Consider the following 19,477-nt stretch of genomic DNA (forward strand, 5'->3'; position numbering starts at 1 on the left):
TGTAAAATAGTGAGGGTGAAACATATTTAAGCAGCAGGAAATATATTTTTTGAAGGTTAGATACAGACTTTACTTTAAAATTTTGCATTTAAAATTTTTATATTAGCTTATGCTTACATGATATTACATGAAATATGAAATGTCTTTATGCAGAAAAAGATTTTTCATTTATGGTCAGTCTTGGATAAGGAATAAAAAACAAGATTTGGGTATCTGGATTAGAGTCCTGGCACCATCATTTACAAGCTATGTTACCTTGAAGAAGTCACTTCAACTCCCTAAACTCTGTAAATGGAGATAGAAAACACAGGTCCAAAATTCCTTAACTGAAACTTGTTTTGCCAGCTGTATTTTATAATGCAGCTATTTTGGATTTTAGAAATGTAAAGTGCATATACCATGGAAATGTGTAACTCTCAGCGGGTCAGGACAGCAGCCCCTAAGCGAACACATTTATATTTCTCTAGTGAAACATGAATATTTACAAGTAGGTTAAATAAAGACTATATAAAGCCTCATGCTAATTCATTCAGATCACGAATTTTGGCACAGACTCACAAAAAAGTTCTGTTTTCAGAGCTTTTGGATTTTGGAATCATGGGTAAGGAATTAGAGTCTGTAGTATCTTTCTCATAGGGTTAAGGTGACACTGTAAATGAAAGTGCCTGTGAGCTATAAATTGCTATAACATGTTAATTATCATAATCACAGTGGCCATTGATGTTATAACTGTCACCAGCCATTTAAAATATTCCTATATTGCTAGGTGCCTGAAAGATGGGAGGAAGGGATGGAGTGGGAGAAGCTAGTTGGCAGGGGTCAGTTGTACAGGGCCTTGTATGAAGGACTGGTATTCAACTGATGTGTACCAGTACAGAGATACTAGTTATTAAGATACTGAATCACTTACACGCAGATTGGTAACTTTTATTGGAGAATGTTACCTAATGATGTTGTCCAGTGCAATCTGTAGGGGTGAATGACATGTCCTAGTAACGTTGCTGGTGTGGATTAATGTGGTCCTTGGAAGGCACATAGTGACTGGAGCTGGAGCTTTAGTGCCTGCCTAATACTTCAGCATTTCCTGTTGTTGGAGGTAATGGAACAGGCTGCAGTGCACGTAGTTTCTGTGGCACCATTTTTTGGGGGAATGTCCTGAGGCACAGGGGTTTCATGGGAAACACTAGCATCCATATTGTATGTGACAGTGACATGCAGGCAGCATGCCCAGTTGCCTTACAGCTGCAGCAAAGTGCTGCTGGGTACCAGGGACTAATGACTGTCATTTTAATGAGAAAGATGTTGGGAAAAGCTTGGTGTGGTTCTAAATATCAAATCATGGCCCCTTTAAAGAGATTAAATCAACACTTCTAAAACTTAACAATTGATTTGGAAATTGTTAAAATGACTATGTGTATAATTTATGGTACAACTCTTATTACAGTAGTGCCCCTTAATCAGCTGGGGATATGTTCCACAGCCCCCAGGGTGTGCTTGAAACTGCGGATAGTACTGAACCCCATATGTGCTGTTTTTTCCTGTATGTAAGTACCTATGATAAAGTTTAATTTATAAATTAGGCACAGTAAGAGCTTAACAACAATAACTAAAAATAACATAGAACAATTATAACAATATACTATAATAAAGGTTATGTGAATGTGCTCTCTCAAAATATTGTACAAATTTAATGCTTTTTCCATCTTAACTTATCATTCAAGTTAAGGCCATAACTTTTGAAGTTTGAGTTGCGACAGCAAAACGAGTGCAAATTTCTTTTTCCTTCTTCACAATTTCACAGAGAATTTGATCTTACAGTAAATCTTAGCAACCTCAGCATACAATTTTTTTCTTTCATTATTAAGTTGAGAACTTTCACCTTTTCACTTAAAGGAAACATATTATGGCTTCTCTTTGGCATTTACAAATTGCCAGCATCGCTAGTCTTGTGCTCTGGGACCATTATTAAGTAAAATATGGGTTATTTGAACAGAAGCACTGTGATACTGTGAGAGTTGATCTGATAACCAAGAAGGCTACTAGGTGACAAAGAGGCAGGATGAGCTGGACAAAGGGATGATTCACATCCTGGGTGGGACAGAGCAGGACAGCTTAAGATTTCATCACGCAGTTCAGAATGACGTGCAATTTAAAACTTATGAATTGTTTATTTCTGAAATAAACATTTTCCATTTAATATTTTTTGACTGCTGTTGACTGCGGATCACTGAAGCTGCAGTAAGCAAAACCGCAGATAAGGAGGGACTACTGTACACAGTAAGCATCTATAGCTTATTTGGAAAAAAATTTATTTTTTTAAAAAATTTATTTATAATCTTTAAAAAACTTTATACAATTTTTAAAAGTTACTTTCCATTTATAGTCATTTCAAAATATTGACTATATTCCCCATGTGTACAACACATCCTTGATCCTATCTTACACCCAATAGAAATTTACTCTTAATGTTAATTTATATATTTATTTGTATATTAATTTTATATGGTTGTATCAGTTGTTAATGCTTGTATGCCATGTTAAGAAATTTGAGTTTATATCACTGGCATGTTTGATTGCCGTGAAAGATTTTGAAGTAAGAGCGTGTTAGGGCCTGTATATTCATAAATTCCATTGATTTAGTGTCAGAAAATCTAGCTAGTGTGAGAATTCTCACAGTGTGTTTCCACCAGTATCGCCACTGTCTCGTATTCTGAGATCTTGTGTTTCTATCCTAGATTTGTCCTCTGTATAGTTTCAGAGTACCGTCTTAAAAATCAAATTTAAATCATTCACTCCCTAGTTTAAAGACCTCTTTAGCCTTCCTCTTGCTTTGGATAAAATTCAGACTCCTTACTTTTGTACACAAGTTCCTTTACAGTCTCTCCCCAAACTATCTTTCCAGCTCATCATCCACCTTCCCCTTTTATAGATCTTTTCTTTTAGCCATAAGATTTTCACTGTTCCTGGAGCACTGAAGTAGGGAAAGGGGGACCCTCTTATAAGGGGAGCATATATGGAATATATGATTTAGTGAATTAATATATCATATATACTATGTATCTTAAATATTTGAGATTGGGAACAAATCAGTGGTGCTTTCATTTAAAAAGTTATGCTAAAACTATCTTTTTCTTTTTTTAATTAATTATTTGGCTACGCTGGGCCTTAGTTGAGGCATGTGGTATCTTTGTTGTTGTGTGCGGGATCTTCACTTGCGGAGTGTGGGATTTTTAGTTGAGGCATGTGGGATCTTTAGTTGCGGCACGCGGGATGTTTAGTTGCAGCGTGCGTGATCTTTAGTTGCAGCGTGCGGGATCTAGTTCCCTGACCGGGGATTGAACCTGGGTCCCCTGCAGTGGGAGTGCAGAGTCTTAGCCACTGGACCACCAGGGAAGTCCCTAAAACCATCTTTTGAAGAGACTCACATACCACTAAGGACATAAAACTCTCATTACTCATTTTCTTCAGCTTCAATAGGAAATCTTATGGAATTGTTTTGGAACACATGCTTCCAATCTGCCACCAGATTTTGCAGCAGGAATTTATATAACCATGCCATAGCTCAAACTGTCGTGAGACAGTTTACCATATGTTTCAATATTTCCAATGTTTTCAAACACTCTCCTCTTTCCCACCCTTTCCAGTTCACATTTCTCAGCTCTGTCCCGGCTTTTACCCTATAATTCTCATTCATTTCTGTGATTCATGAGTAATCTCTGTTATAGCCTTCCCGTTGAGAGTCAGTTCTCTAGTGTTTCTCTTTTCCTGGACCCTTTTCTAGGCTATTAACATAAGCAGTGCTTTATCCTCAGTTAGCACTCTTGATTCCTGCTCTAGGTTCAGCAGTCTAATCTCAGTCCTTTATGGCTTTGCTACTTGTCTTTTACCTCTGTTTAAAGTAGAGTCAGAAACATTATGATTTAGAGCTGGCTGGTTCCTTTAACAATATAAGACGGAGTTCTAGTAAAAATTTCCCTGTTATGGATCCTGTTTTTGTCTGGTTAGAATTTAGGGGCATTTATATAGTCTAAGTCAATTCAGATAGCTTATATAAGTAGCCGGATTTTTATGATTGCAAATATTGACTTTTCTTCTTAGTTTCCTCCTTATTCTATGTTTCCTTAGCTGGTTTCAAGGAGTTAAAGCAATGCAGTGTGTAAGCAGCGTAAGGGGAAGGCTTTGGCATTAGTCAACTCTGGGTCATATCCTAGTTTGCCTAGTTGTGTGACCTTGGGCAAGTCACTTAATCTCTTGGTTTCTCTGTTGCTTTAACTATAAATTGAGGACAATAACACCTGTTTCATAGGGTTGTGGTGAGATGCAAGTATAATGTACCAGGTACACAGAAGATTTATGATAAACAGTAATAGGAAAAGATAAGCACTATGCATTTTAGGTTACTTTTTCTGCTACCAGTCTTGTGCTTGCCATCCCTATATGAAGTTAGATTCATTTGTTTGTATGAAGGTCAATCTTGAGATTAAAAGATGAGAGTAGAGTTACAGGAAGTGAGAAGAACATCAGTGAAATTCATCAGGGTATTTGTCCTTGAACATTTTCTTCACTAAAAGATTCTTTAGATTGAGTGTAGCAAATGGCCCTCTTGAGTCCAAAAGGTGGTTTAAAAAATTTTTTTAAATAAACAACATGCTGAAAATAGTTAATCAGAATCTCAGCTTTGCTCTATTCTTGTCATTAGTAACCTGACAATTGTATCTTAAAGTCTTTTTTTTTTTTTTTTTCTTTTTGCGGTATGTGGGCCTCTCATTGTTGCGGCCTCTCCCGTTGCGGAGCACAGGCTCCGGACGCGCAGGCCCAGCGGCCATGGCTCACGGGCCCAGCCGCTCCGCGGCATATGGGATCCTCCCAGACCGGGGCACGAACCCGTATCCCCTGCATCGGCAGGCGGACTCTCAACCACTGCGCCACCAGGGAGGCCCTAAAGTCTTTTTATAACTAATTAAAAAGTAATAGTATTAAAATAGTTGTTTTTTAAAATTCTGCAAATAGCTCATCCAAATGTAAGCCCTGCTATGGACTTAATCTGTAGTTTGACAAGTGTGTATTTCAAAGATGTTCATAACTTTTTCAAATTGACCAGATAGTGTACTTCTAAATTTATATTAATTCTCTTTGGGAGAATGGATTCTCCTCCATTCTTGTTTTTAATACCTGCAGAACATTTAATTGCAATTACAGCAAAAAAAGTTCAGCATTCCAGTATTCATTTTTGCTGTATGTTTTGCCTTTATCTCTGCCCTGGAGTCAAGCCAAATGTGGAACACAGCTTTATTTCCTGGATTTTAAAATTTTACTCATATCAGACAGCCGTGTTCATAGAATTTCTCTGGAGATTTAGGGATAATGATGATGCGGTTTCCACATAGTGGCTAATTCAAAGTTGAATTAGACTCTCCCATTCTTAAAATGTCTCTGAGCCTTTTTCTGCCTATTTGGGTTCCAGTTTATGGCATATTGTTAGCCCTTCCTTCTTTTTGCTTTCCCTTTCTTTTCTCCTCCATTTCCTGCCCACTCACTTCCTCCCCACTCTCCAATTTCTATTACTGATAATTTATATATATATCAGGTTAGCTATGTTTTTTTGTTTTTGTTTTTGGTCATGCCACGTCGTTTGTGGGATCTTATTTCCCCACCAGGGATTTAACCTGGGCCCTGGGCAGTGAAAGCGCCGAGTCTTAACCACTGGACTGCCAGGGAATTCCCAGGTTAGCTATGTTTTTGTTTTTTTCTTTCAGTCTATTCCCTTGAAGTTCCCCTTCCACTGTGAAGTAGCATATCCAGATATTTTCCTATTTTCTCTCTATTCTGTTGCAAACATTTTTCTGTAAATTGCCGTTTAGTCGCTCTTGGTTGGTTTTTAGGGGATTCCTTCAGACTATATGTTCACTTGGACCTGAATAATATTAAAAGGTGGGTAAGAGTTTTACAGCATCTACTTAAGAGAAAGGTTAAGGAACACTAGATGAATTATAATTAAATTTCACCAATATTTTCCTTAGGTTTATATGGAGTAGAGTGATAACCTTGATTAATAAATCCTCTGAGGACATAGCTCTTAGTAAAATAGAAAAAAAATCATTAGTTTTGTGAAACGGGATTGTTGTGATTCTTGTGGCCCAAAGACCATGTTTCTAATGACAGTGCAGTTTCTATTTATCTGCCCAAGTTTGATGATAAAGAGGACTGGGCCACGGTACAGTAGAGAACTTGTTGGAACCTGATCTCGGGTGGCCTCGGCCTGCAGCGGCTTGAAGCAGGATTTCGGTTCCTGGCCAGTGATTGAAGTCAGGCTGAGGCAGTGAGAGCACTGAATCCTACCATTAGACCACCAGGGACCAGTGGCCAGTGACAAGGCCCTGGCCTGTCAGCTTTGTAGAAATAAATTTCCACAAAGAGACGGAAAGCAGTGAAACAAGTAAAGTGTTTATTAGGAGGAAAAAGAATACGTGTGAATAGGCACACATGGGCGGGCTCAGAGAGAGAGCCGTGCCCTTGTGGTAGTTTGAATCACTTATATGGGGCATTTCTTCCAGGTTTCCTTTGGCCAATCATCTTGCTTTGCCTGGTTCTGAGTCTGTATTTGGTTTATCTCAGGGTCCTCCCATGTGTGTGCGCATCTCGTAGCCAAGATGGATTCCAGCGAAGAGGCCTCTGGGTAGGTTGTTATCACTCCGTTTTTGACCTCCAAAGAGCCTCTCTGCGCTTGTATAGTCGGGAAGGGCTCCTTGACCTCGAGAATGAGAAATATATGGTCTCTGTCTGTTATCTGGGCAGGGCTCAGCTTGTCTCTTGCTCCTGCTATTTTGGAGAATCTGTCCACAGGGGACAAACTCCAGATGCTCAGCCTGGGGCCCATCTATCTCCTGCCTCAGAACCTATCTTGCATTCCTCCTAGTTTTCCCATTTGATACTTTTTCTCTATTTGGAAATGACTTCTTTGGGCATTTACTGCCATCCTATTCTTTAATCTTCTCAATCTCTACCACTTAGAAAAAGAGTGATCAATCATATATATTTTCTCAAATGGAAAATAATAAAAAAAAGTAAAATTTCCAAGTGGCTAATAATAATGTTATAACCTTAAACAGATATGTATTTATAGGTTCAGCCAGTTATTAGTAAGTTATGTGTATGAGAAGAGAGGGCAAGAATTGTGTATGATGTATCACTCTATTCCTTTTCGAGGTTAGTTAGCATAATGCCTGACACATAGTAGGTGTTCAGTAATAAGTTAATGAAGGAACTAAAGACACCTTGTTTAAAGAGTTTCAAGGTACTGATAGAAGATATGAAGGGGTATGGTGACAGGGAACTTTAGAGTAGCATTAGAAATACTCTAAAAGCTGACCCTGAAGGTAAACCTGAATTAATCATTTTGGTATAGCCATTAATGAGGATGTGGGGTGTGTGTGTGTGTGTGTGTGTGTGTGTGTGTGTGTGTGTGAGAGAGAGAGAGAGAGAGAGAGAGAGAGAGACAGATGCAGAGACATACACACATACATAAATACATATGGGGGAAGCACATGAGAAATGGTTTACTCTTCACCATAGAGGAGTAAGTGTGAAGGTCTTGAATCTTCAGTATCCATTCTGTGTTAATGGATTTCCTGCCAAACTGTACAGAGTATTTCTAATACTACTATAAAGTTCCCTGTCACCGTACCCCTTCATTTCCTGCCAAACTGCCACCTTCAGTTTTGGATTGAGCATCAACTTACTTGCCATCTATTATTTGCCTAAAAAAGATATGATTTGGGCTTCCCTGGTGGTGCAGTGGTTGAGAGTCCGCCTGACGATGCAGGGAACACGGGTTCGTTCTCCGGTCTGGGAAGATCCCACATGCCGTGGAGCGGCTGGGTCCGTGCGCCATGGCCGCTGAGCCTGCGGGTCTGGAGCCTGTGCTCCGCAACGGGAGAGGCCACAACAGTGAGAAGCCCGCGTACCGCAAAAAAAAAAAAAAAAAGATATAATTGACTTTGATTCTATCTGCTTTTCTGGATGCCTTAGGAGTAAAGTTGAATTAGAAGTAGAATGATCTCCTTATAAAATAAAACCCAGTTTAGAATCATCCATATCATTGATTAGATTAATGATTTTCCAGGATTATAAGTGACTCTAACCAATTGTTAAAACAAATATAAATCCTCTCTGGAGGAAGATAACATCATCCTAGACCTCAGATAATTTCTATAGTTTTTACATAAAGTGTTTTGCATGCACACCAAAAATAACCAGTCAGCAGGAGACAAGATCATATGACTGCAACTAAGAGAAACAAAGACCATAGCAACGGGCTCACAAGGGATTCAAATAATGGAGTTCTCAGATACTCAATAGATCAAGCAGACAAAAAATTAATAGTAACATAGAATATGTGAACAAAATGATTAATGTGCTGTACCTTATGACATATTGGAGCACTGCACCCAACAACTGCAGAATACATACTCTTTTCAAATGCACATGGAATACCAAAATTGACTATATCCTGGATCACAAAGCAATTCCCAACAAAAATCAGACAATTGAAATATACAGAGTATGTTCTCTGACCACAGTGCTGGAAATCAATAAAAAATTGATAATTAGAAAATTTGCATGTATTTAGAAATCAAGAAATCCACTTCCAAAAAATCCAAGGATTAAAGAAGAAAGCAAAAGAAACATTTAAAGATATTTTTACATGAATGATATTGAAACCACAACTTGTCAAAATTTGTATGATGCAGTGAGGGTCCTTTGAAGGTAATTAATAGCTTTAAGGGCATATATCATGAAATAAGAATGGGCGAATATTTATGATCTAAGCATTTATCTCAAGAGAGTAAGAACAGAATCTCCAGCAAGTTAAACCCAAAGAAAGCAGAATGAAGTAGATAATAAAGACAAGAGAGAAATTATTGAAAGGAAAAGCAAACCTAAAAGAGAGAAGATCAACAAAGAAAAGGTTAATAAAAGTTAAAAAAAGTATCACTGATAACACTGTTAAAAAAAAGTAAAGAGAGAAAATACGGAACTAACCAATACCAGGAATGAAGAAGAGTACATCACTGTAGACCCTATAGACATTAAGAAAAGTAATTAAAGGCTATTATGATCTATCTTATGATGGTACAGTTAAAATTCATCGATATGGATAAATTCCTAGAAAAAGCAACTTACCAAAAGCTTACTAAAATTACTACAAGAAGAAACAGAAAACTTGAACTATCCTATAACTCTTAATGAAATTGAATCTGTAATTTAGGGACTTTCTCACAAGGAAAACTTTAAGACCAGATGGCTTACTAGATATATAAAAAGGAAATAATACTTATCTTAAACTCAGAGAATAGGAAAAATGAGAATAATTAAAAATTCATTTTATGAGGTCAGCAAAACTTTGATACCCAAACCTGACATTACTATAAAGGAATAGTACAGGTCAAATTTTTCTCAGTAATGTAGATGTAAAAAGCATAAAAAATAGAAATCTATCAGGAAATAAAAAAGATAATAGAACATGATTAAATTGTGTATATTCTGGGAATGTAAGGTTGAAAATCAATGTGATTCACAACATTAGCAGAATAAAGGAGAAAAAAATTGTGATAATGTCATTAGATGTAGAAGATGTATTTGATAAGACACATTATCCATTTTTGATAGAAAGTCAGCAAATTAGGAATTGTTAGGAACATTATTAATCTGATAAAAATATTACAAAACTCTGTAGTAGATACCGTACTTATGTTAACATGTTGGAATATTCTCTTTGAGATAGGGGATGAGAAAAGGATGCCCACTCTCACCATTTCTATTGAGTCCTAACGAGTACAATAAGGTAAGAAAAAGAAATACATTGTATAGGGATTGGGAAGAAAAAAAAGCCTTTATTATTTGCAGTTGTTGGTATGGAGAGAATTAAAAAAAAAACAACGAAAAATATACTTTTAGAATTAATAAGGATTTTAGTAAGATTTCTGGATACAAAGTTCATATACAGGAATCAAGTGTATTTCTGTATAAACACAGCACCAGAAAATAAATCTAAAATATGATTTACATCAAATAACTAGAAATAAATCCAAGAAAAGATAATGCAAGGCCCTCATGCTGAAAACTATGAAACATTCTTTAGATAAATTAAATAGGATTAAATAATGTTGATTAAGTTGGAAAGCTCAATGTTATTAAAATGTTAATTCTCCCCAAATTCATCTCAGTGTAATCCCAATGAAAATTACAGCAGTTTATTTTTTAAGTAAACTGATAGGCTAATTCTAAAATTTATGTGGAAATGCAAAGAACCAAGAACAGTCAAAGACACTCTTTTAGAAGAATAAAGTGAAAGCAATTGCTATACTAGATATTAAGAATGCTTATGCTACCATAATTAAGATTTTGAGTTAATGGTGCAAAGGTTGACAAATATATCAATGTAACAGAATAAAGAATCCAGAAACAAAACCATAGATGTGTGGACACTTGGATTTAGAAAGGCACAGAAAAGCAGTGGGGAGAGACTGTCTTTTCAATAAATGGTACAAGGTCAATTGTGATATGCTGGTGGAAAAAAATTTATATTTTCCTCATACCTTACACTATTCCCAGGTATCAATACCAGATCTAAAGGTGAAAGCATAAAAATAAAGTTTCTAAAAGATAATTTGGGAAAATAATCTTCATGACTTGGAATGTGAAAAGAATTCTTAATAGGAGAAAACGGTAACCATATAGCAAATGATCGGTAAATTGTATTATATTGATAAGAACTTGTGTTCATCAGAAAATACCTCCTAAAGAGTACAAAGCAAGTCAGAGAGTAAAAGGTATTTGAAAATTTGGGTGAAAATCATAACATGACTGGAAGTAGTCACAGTATCTCTTAAATATAGATATAGTACACATTATGTTAGATATTTTGTCTACTGACCTATTTCTTATATTCATTAGTACAGTTGCTCAGATGGGATCTTATGAAGTTCTTTTTTGCTGGTAAAGGACCTACTTTATTTAAGCATTATATTAAATAACAATATATTTAGTCCAAAGGGACTGTGCCTTTTTCTATTTTCTTCTTATGACGCTATAATAAAATGATCTGTATGTGTCTGTCTCTTCACTAGACCCTGAGCTACTTAAGATATTTGCTCTGTTTTATTTATTACTTAGTTTGAACTCATTATTGTTTGATACATAAATGAATAATACTGATTTAGGTTGGCAATGATACCACTAGTGGCAAACTATAAACATGATTATTGTAAAGTCACAACTCAGGGCCATTTCTGGTTAGCCAAACTCAATTTACTCACATACTGGAAAGTCAGTTTTTATACCTTTATGTAGAAAATAGTGAAGAGTTCACACAATCTCCTCTGAGAATTATGATTGTAAATAAAGAGTAGAAGTGAGCATTGTGCTAGGAATCAGGTCATCTGGGCTCTAGTCCTACCTCTTCCATCCATTAGTTCTGTGGCCTTTCATACTTTCATTTGTAAATTTAAGAGGCTGGGTTAGATTATCTCTATGATGTTTTCCCCACTTTTAATGTGCTATAATTCTATTAATAGAAAAATATTTAATTTTTTACCCACTTATTGTATTATGAAGCTAATGAATTTTACTTTAGGTTTTTTATGATTATTGAAATATAGAACTTTTAAGAGTTTGAACAGTACATATCCAATTTCTGCTAATTCTTGTAACATTCACTGTTCTATGGTTATGACTTTAAAATTGTATCTGATACAGAAGATACATTTAGTATTAATACTTAATGTTATTTAAAATTATTTAAAAACTCTAAGAAATAAATTGGTCATGGTTTGAACAACAGAACATTTACTATAATGTTGACTGTCTTTATTGGATTCAGGAAACAGCATAGGTTTTGGAAGCAGACAAAGCTGGTATGGAATATTTCTTCTGCCATCTATTAGTTTGGCCTTTAATAAGTTATTTACCCGGAGGGACTGTAATTTAAGGTAATAGTATCTACCCAGGGCTGGGAGAAGTGATGAAACATACGAAGTACCAAATACAGTACGTAGCCATAGTATTTACAGTTAATGATTCTCTTCTGTTCTAGTCTCAATGCCCCAGGGGCTCTCTACCTGAGGCTACATAAAGACCAGAGAAATATTTAGAAATGACACACTATGCAATGTTCAATAAGTAACTAAAATTAATTTAGGTATAAATATGTACAGTAAAGTACAATAATATGCAGATAATAACTATTGTGTGCTTCTAGTGTTAATTTCCGATTATTCCCCATTAAGTTACGGAGAAATACTCAGCTAGGTGAGGCTGAAGGAAATTGCTTTGTTATGGTCCCTATCAGATCGTCTTCTTTCATAGTTTGGGTCTTTATTTTCCACAAATATGATCCTCTGTTTCATTCAAATTACATCACAGAATTATGATTCATTATATCTAAAATGTGGTCCTAAGAGTGAAGGAAAATCTTCTCTAGGACGTTCTGATTTTTATTTTTATTTTTATTTTATTTTTATTTTTATTTTTTGGCTTTTTTTTTTTTTTTTTTTTTTTACAAATTTAATCAGTTATACATATACATATGTTCCCATATCCCCTCCCTTTTGCGTCTCCCTCCCACCCTCCCTATCCCACCCCTCCAGGCGGTCACAAAGAACCGAGCTGATCTCCCTGTGCTATGCGGCTGCTTCCCACTAGCTATCTACCTTACATTTGGTAGTGTATATATGTCCATGCCGCTCTTTCACTTTGTCACAGCTTACCCTTCCCCCTCCCCATATCCTCAAGTCCATGCTCTAGTAGGTCTGTGTCTTTATTCCTGTCTTACCCCTATGTTCTTCAGGACATTTTTTTCTTAAATTCCTTATATATGTGTCAGCATACAGTATTTGTCTTTCTCTTTCTGACTTACTTCACTCTGTATGACAGAATCTAGGTCCATCCACCTCATTACAAATAGCTCAATTTCATTTCTTTTTATGGCTGAGTAATATTCCATTGTATATATGTGCCACATCTTCTTTATCCATTCATCCGATGATGGACACTTAGGTTGTTTCCATCTCCAGGCTATTGTAAATAGGGCTGCTATGAACATTTTGGTACATGTCTCTTTTTGAATTATGGTTTTCTCAGGGTATATGCCCAGTAGTGGGATTGCTGGGTCATATGGTAGTTCTATTTGTAGTTTTTTAAGGAACCTCCATACTGTTCTCCATAGTGGCTGTACCAATTCACATTCCCACCAGCAGTGCAAGAGTGTTCCCTTTTTTCCACACCCTCTCCAGCATTTATTGTTTCTAGATTTTTTGATGATGGCCATTCTGACTGGTGTGAGATGATATCTCATTGTAGTTTTGATTTGCATTTCTCTAATGAGTAAAGATGTTGAGCATCCTTTCATGTGTTTGTTGGCTGTCTGTATATCTTCTGTGGAAAAATGTCTATTTAGGTCTTCTGCCCATTTTTGGATTGGGTTGTATGTTTTTTTGCTATTGAGCTGCATGAGCTGCTTATAAATTTTGGAGATTAATCCTTTGTCAGTTGCTTCATTTGCAAATATTTTCTCCCATTCTGAGGGTTGTCTTTTGGTCTTGTTTATGGTTTCCTTTGCTGTGCAAAAGCTTTGAAGTTTCATTAGGTCCCATGTGTTTATTTTTGTCTTTATTTCCATTTCTCTAGGAGGTGGGTCAAAAAGGATCTTGCTGTGATTTATGTCATAGAGTGTTCTGCCTATGTTTTCCTCTAGGAGTTTGATAGTGTCTGGCCTTACATTTAGGTCTTTAATCCATTTTGAGCTTATTTTTGTGTATGGTGTTAGGGAGTGATCTAATCTCATACTTTTACATGTCCCTGTCCAGTTTTCCCAGCACCACTTATTGAAGAGACTGTCCTTTCTCCACTGTACATTCCTGCCTCCTTTATCAAAGATAAGGTGACCATATGTCCGTGGGTTTATCTCTGGGCTTTCTATCCTGTTCCATGGATCTATCTTTCTGTTTTTGTGCCAGTACCATACTGTCTTGATTACTGTAGCTTTGTAGTATAGTCTGAAGTCAGGGAGCCTGATTCCTCCAGCTCCATTTTTCGTTCTCAAGATTGCTTTGGCTATTCGGGGTCTTTTGTGTTTCCATACAAATTGTGAAATTTTTTGTTCTAGTTCTGTGAAAAATGCCATTGGTAGTTTGATAGGGATTGCATTGAATCTGTAGATTGCTTTGGGTAGTAGAGTCATTTTCACAATGTTGATTCTTCCAATCCAAGAACATGGTACATCTCTCCATCTATTTGTATCATCTTTAATTTCTTTCATCAGTGTCTTATAATTTTCTGCATACAGGTCTTTTGTCTCCTTAGGTAGGTTTATTCCTAGATATTTTATTCTTTTTGTTGCAATGGTAAATGGGAGTGTTTCCTTGATTTCACTTTCAGATTTTTCATCATTAGTATATAGGAATGCCAGAGATTTCTGCGCATTAATTTTGTATCCTGCAACTTTACCAAATTCATTGATTAGCTCTAGTAGTTTTCTGGTAGCATCTTTAGGATTCTCTATGTATAGTATCATGTCATCTGCAAACAGTGACAGCTTTACTTCTTCTTTTCCCATTTGGATTCCTTTTATTTCCTTTTCTTCTCTGATTGCTGTGGCTAAAACTTCCAAAACTATGTTGAATAAGAGTGGTGAGAGTGGGCAACCTTGTCTTGTGCCTGATCTTAGTGGAAATGGTTTCAGTTTTTCACCATTGAGGACGATGCTGGCTGTGGGTTTGTCATATATGGCCTTTATTATGTTGAGGAAAGTTCCCTCTATGCCTACTTTCTGCAGGGTTTTTATCATAAATGGGTGTTGAATTTTGTCAAAAGCTTTTTCTGCATCTATTGAGATGATCATATGGTTTTTCTCCTTCAACTTGTTAATATGGTGTATCACATTGATTGATTTGCGTATATTGAAGAATCCTTGCATTCCTGGAATAAACCCCACTTGATCATGGTGTATGATCCTTTTAATGTGCTGTTGGATTCTGTTTGCTAGTATTTTGTTGAGGATTTTTGCATCTATGTTCATCAGTGATATTGGTCTGTAGTTTTCTTTCTTTGTGACATCCTTGTCTGGTTTTGGTATCAAGGTGATGGTGGCCTCGTAGAATGAGTTTGGGAGTGTTCCTCCCTCTGCTATATTTTGGAAGAGTTTCAGAAGGATAGGTGTTAGCTCTTCTCTAAATGCTTGATAGAATTCGCCTGTGAAGCCATCTGGTCCTGGGCTTTTGTTTGTTGGAAGATTTTTAATCACAGTTTCAATTTCAGTGCTTGTGATTGGTCTGTTCATCTTTTCTATTTCTTCCTGATTCAGTCTTGGCAGGTTGTGCATTTCTAAGAATTTGTCCATTTCTTCCAGGTTGTCCATTTTATTGGCATAGAGTTGCTTATAGTAATCTCTCATGATCTTTTGTATTTCTGCAGTGTCAGTTGTTACTTCTCCTTTTTCATTTCTAATTCTATTGATTTGAGTCTTCTCCCTTTTTTTCTTGATGAGTCTGGCTAATGGTTTATCAATTTTGTTTATCTTCTCAAAGAACCAGCTTTTAGTTTTATTGATCTTTGCTATCGTTTCCTTCATTTCTTTTTCATTTATTTCTGATCTGATTTTTATGATTTCTTTCCTTCTGCTAACTTTGGGATGTTTTTGTTCTTCTTTCTCTAATTGCTTTAGGTGCAAGGTTAGGTTGTTTATTCGAGATATTTCCTGTTTCTTAAGGTGGGATTGTATTGCCATAAACTTCCCTCTTAGAACTGCTTTTGCTGCATCCCATAGGTTTTGGGTCGTCGTGTCTCCATTGTCATTTGTTTCTAGGTATTTTTTAATTTCCTCTTTGATTTCTTCAGTGATCACTTCGTTATTGAGTAGTGTATTGTTTAGCCTCCATGTGTTTGTATGTTTTACAGCTCTTTTCCTGTAATTGATATCTAGTCTCATAGCATTGTGGTCGGAAAAGATACTTGATACAATTTCAATTTTCTTAAATTTACCAAGGCTTGATTTGTGACCCAAGATATGATCTATCCTGGAGAATGTTCCATGAGCACTTGAGAAAAATGTGTATTCTGTTGTTTTTGGATGGAATGTCCTATAAATATCAATTAAGTCCATCTTGTTTAATGTATCATTTAAAGCTTGTGTTTCCTTATTTATTTTCATTTTGGATGACCTGTCCATTGGTGAAAGTGGGGTGTTAAAGTCCCCTACTATGATTGTGTTACTGTCGATTTCTCCTTTTATGGCTGTTAATATTTCCCTTATGTATTGAGGTGCTCCTATGTTTGGTGCATAAATATTTACAATTGTTATATCTTCTTCTTGGATTGATCCCTTGATCATTATGTAGTGTCCTTCTTTGTCTCTTCTAGTAGTCTTTATTTTAAAGTCTATTTTGTCTGATATGAGAATTGCTACTCCAGCTTTCTTTTGGTTTCCATTTGCATGGAATATCTTTTTCCATCCCCTTACTTTCAGTCTGTATGTATCTCTAGGTCTGAAGTGGGTCTCTTGTAGACAACATATATATGGGTCTTGTTTTTGTATCCATTCAGCCAGTCTGTGTCTTTTGGTGGGAGCATTTAGTCCATTTACATTTAAGGTAATTATTGATATGTATGTTCCTATTCCCATTTTCTTAATTGTTTTGGGTTCGTTATTGTAGTTCTTTTCCTTCTGTTGTGTTTCTTGCCTAGAGAAGTTCCTCATTCAGATTTGATGGAGAAATTAAAACCTTTACAGACAAGCAAAAACTGAGAGAGTTCAGCACCACCAAACCAGCTTTACAACAAATGCTAAAGGAACTTCTCTAGACGTTCTGATTTTTAAATCTCTTACTCCATTGATGGGTTTTGGCTAGGGGTTAGCAATTTAGTGCCTATGAGCCAAATCTAATTCACTCTCATTTTGTATGACGTGTGAGAATGATTTTTACATTTTTAAGTGTTTAAAAAAATCAAAAGAATATTTTATGACTCCTGAAAACTGTATGGAATTCAAATTCCACTGTTTATAAATAAAGTTCCATTGGAACACAATCATGCTCATTTGTTTGTCTTGTTTATGGCTGTTTTGCTCTTGTACGTCAAAGTTGAGTAGTTGAGACAGTGACTGTATGTGGCGCTCTCTTCACTTTTCATTCCTGGTTGTTCCATTCCAAATTGCAGTGTTGCAGTTAAAACTCAACAGTATTTTGAGTGCTATGTGTACTGCTGTACTGTGATATTTAGTTCTATTTATTTTTTACTGACCAGTGCATACCCATCACGTCAATACAATAAGAGAAGAAAAAAGGGACTTCAAATGTTGTACTTTTAAAGCATAGTAGAGTGGGTGGATTATTTTGTTATCAAGTTAGTTGACCAAACGTTGTGTTTATTATGTATTGATGCTATAGTTGTGCTAAGGGAATACAGTATATGTAGATATTACGTTACTAAGCACCTATCACAATATTCCCATCTAGGGAGAATTAGAAAATTTAAAGAATGAAAATGAGTCTTGAATCAAAAAGTTTCTGAATGGCTAATTTATTAGCCAATCCGTTTACCATGGTGAGTTAATTAAATCACATTTGATTGCAGCAACTGAAAAAAATGTACCCAGAGAAAATAAACTTGTTTAAGACTGTTAACGCTTTCAATGAGAACAGATTCTCAAAGAGTTGAGGGCATTAGGAGCAACATCTTATGGTGAATTGATAAACAAGACAAATGATTTTGAGTGCTTTTTCTTGGCTCTTGCCAAGTTGACAGGTTTTACCGATACCGCTCTGTTTATTTGGAAAGTCAGTACTGTTTGAAGTGACTGAAGAATAAGCCTATATGAACAGTCAATGTGGAACAACAAGAAGCAAAAACATTTTCAAAGAATTTGAGAAAACACTGATTCAGTATGACCTGAAGTGAAATCTGCTAAGATGTGTTAAAAATGGTGGTGATAAAAATAAGTATAGGTAGAAAAAGGCTAAGTTGGAAAGATTTACAAAGACTGTGAAAATATAAGCTGTTTAAAGCCCGTGGTTATTTACTGTGTTATTTATAAGTAGGTACTTTGCAGAAAATATTTGAATCATCATGGATTACTGAAGCAGTAGTGCCAACGGTAAAACTTCATTCCCTCTTGAACCATTAGTTCTGTGCATTTTTGTCAGAAATAGAAATTGACTATCATGACTTGCTCTATCACATAGAATTTTAATGGCTTAGAAGTGCTAAAATTTTATTACCAGTTTTTGAGCTTAGGGCTCACATTTGAACTGTTTCTGCATGAGAAAAACACCCTTATCCACTGTTATTGAACACTGAATGGCTCTGGAAATTAGCTTTTGTTGCAGAATTGATAAAGTTTCTGAGTTCAAACTATAATTACAAGGCAGAACTGTGCTTATATGTGGAACGTATACTGTTGTAAAGTCATTTCAGTGACAACTAATATTTATCACAAAGAATTTCAATTGCTTTATATGCTTCCCATGTTGCCAAAAGTTAAAACAAGTAGGAAGCTCTCCATTCCCACACAAGTTTCCGGTGGATCTATTTTCTCAGCTCAAACTTTGATTCCAACAGCATTTTTAAGACTCTGATGCAAGTGCAAAAAATTTACATATTTAAAGCTTCATTTAACTATGCAGTTGAAGAGCTACCACTCAAACTTAATCTGCAATGTAATGATGTGCTAAATGGCAAATATCAAGAGAAGAATCTAATTCAATTCCCTGCATCCTCTTAGTGAAGAATATAGTCAATTAAATCATATTCTCATGGATATGGATATCAGTACTTGATATTTGTTATCTGTGTCCAAAGACGTTTATAAGATGAAATATGTAAAATTATATTCTAGATCAGCATTAACAGAAGAACATTTGCAATTGATTTGGATGATTTGGAGGACTAACTTTGAATCCCAACTGAGTAAAGTGTTATTCTCCCCACAAAAGAATTCTGTATATTCTCATTAATAGACCTATATTATTGCACTTGGTTGTTTGAATTTTGTCAATAGGAATTCTGTGGAAATGTGTTTATTCTCTTGTTATATTAGTAGTACATATTATTCCCAATTTTGTCTTTTGACCCCAAAGCCTAAAATATTTACTATCTGGCCCTTTAAAGAAAAAGTTTGTTGACCTTTGATTTAGGCCAATAAATACTAGTAGATACTAATCTGAAGTCTGTACACTGTGTTGGCTTTCTTCTTTGAGTAATCAAGAGGAATCTTAAGCTTGAAATGTCCAGTTTACTGTTGCCTCTTTCTTGCTAAAAGAAATTTTTTTGAGGAACCTTTGAATATAAATTGTTATTTACAACTTCAGAATATAATTATATATGGTTGCTCTCAACATTATCATGTCCTTTTTTGCATCCTTTACAAAGTGTGGACTAACCAGAAACAACTGTAAACTGTGTACAGAACTAGAACAACTATCTT

General features: G+C 35.7%; 1 protein-coding gene across 8 annotated transcripts in view; it reads left to right on the top strand.

The window, feature by feature from the left end:
* RIMS2 (regulating synaptic membrane exocytosis 2) overlaps positions 1–19,477 on the top strand; it is a 590,231-nt gene that overhangs the window by 18,694 nt on the left and 552,060 nt on the right. The window contains exon 1 of one of the 8 annotated variants that reach the window (XM_060115824.1): positions 2,265–2,277. The exons of the other annotated variants lie outside the window; for them this stretch is intronic. The gene's annotated coding sequence lies outside the window, so the exon portion shown is untranslated. Of the gene's footprint in view, positions 1–2,264; positions 2,278–19,477 lie in introns of those variants that run through there. 8 annotated transcript variants of the gene reach the window in all.

Source organism: Mesoplodon densirostris, chromosome 13, assembly GCF_025265405.1.
Source record: "Mesoplodon densirostris isolate mMesDen1 chromosome 13, mMesDen1 primary haplotype, whole genome shotgun sequence".
In the NCBI taxonomy this organism is placed as follows: Eukaryota; Metazoa; Chordata; class Mammalia; order Artiodactyla; family Ziphiidae; genus Mesoplodon; species Mesoplodon densirostris.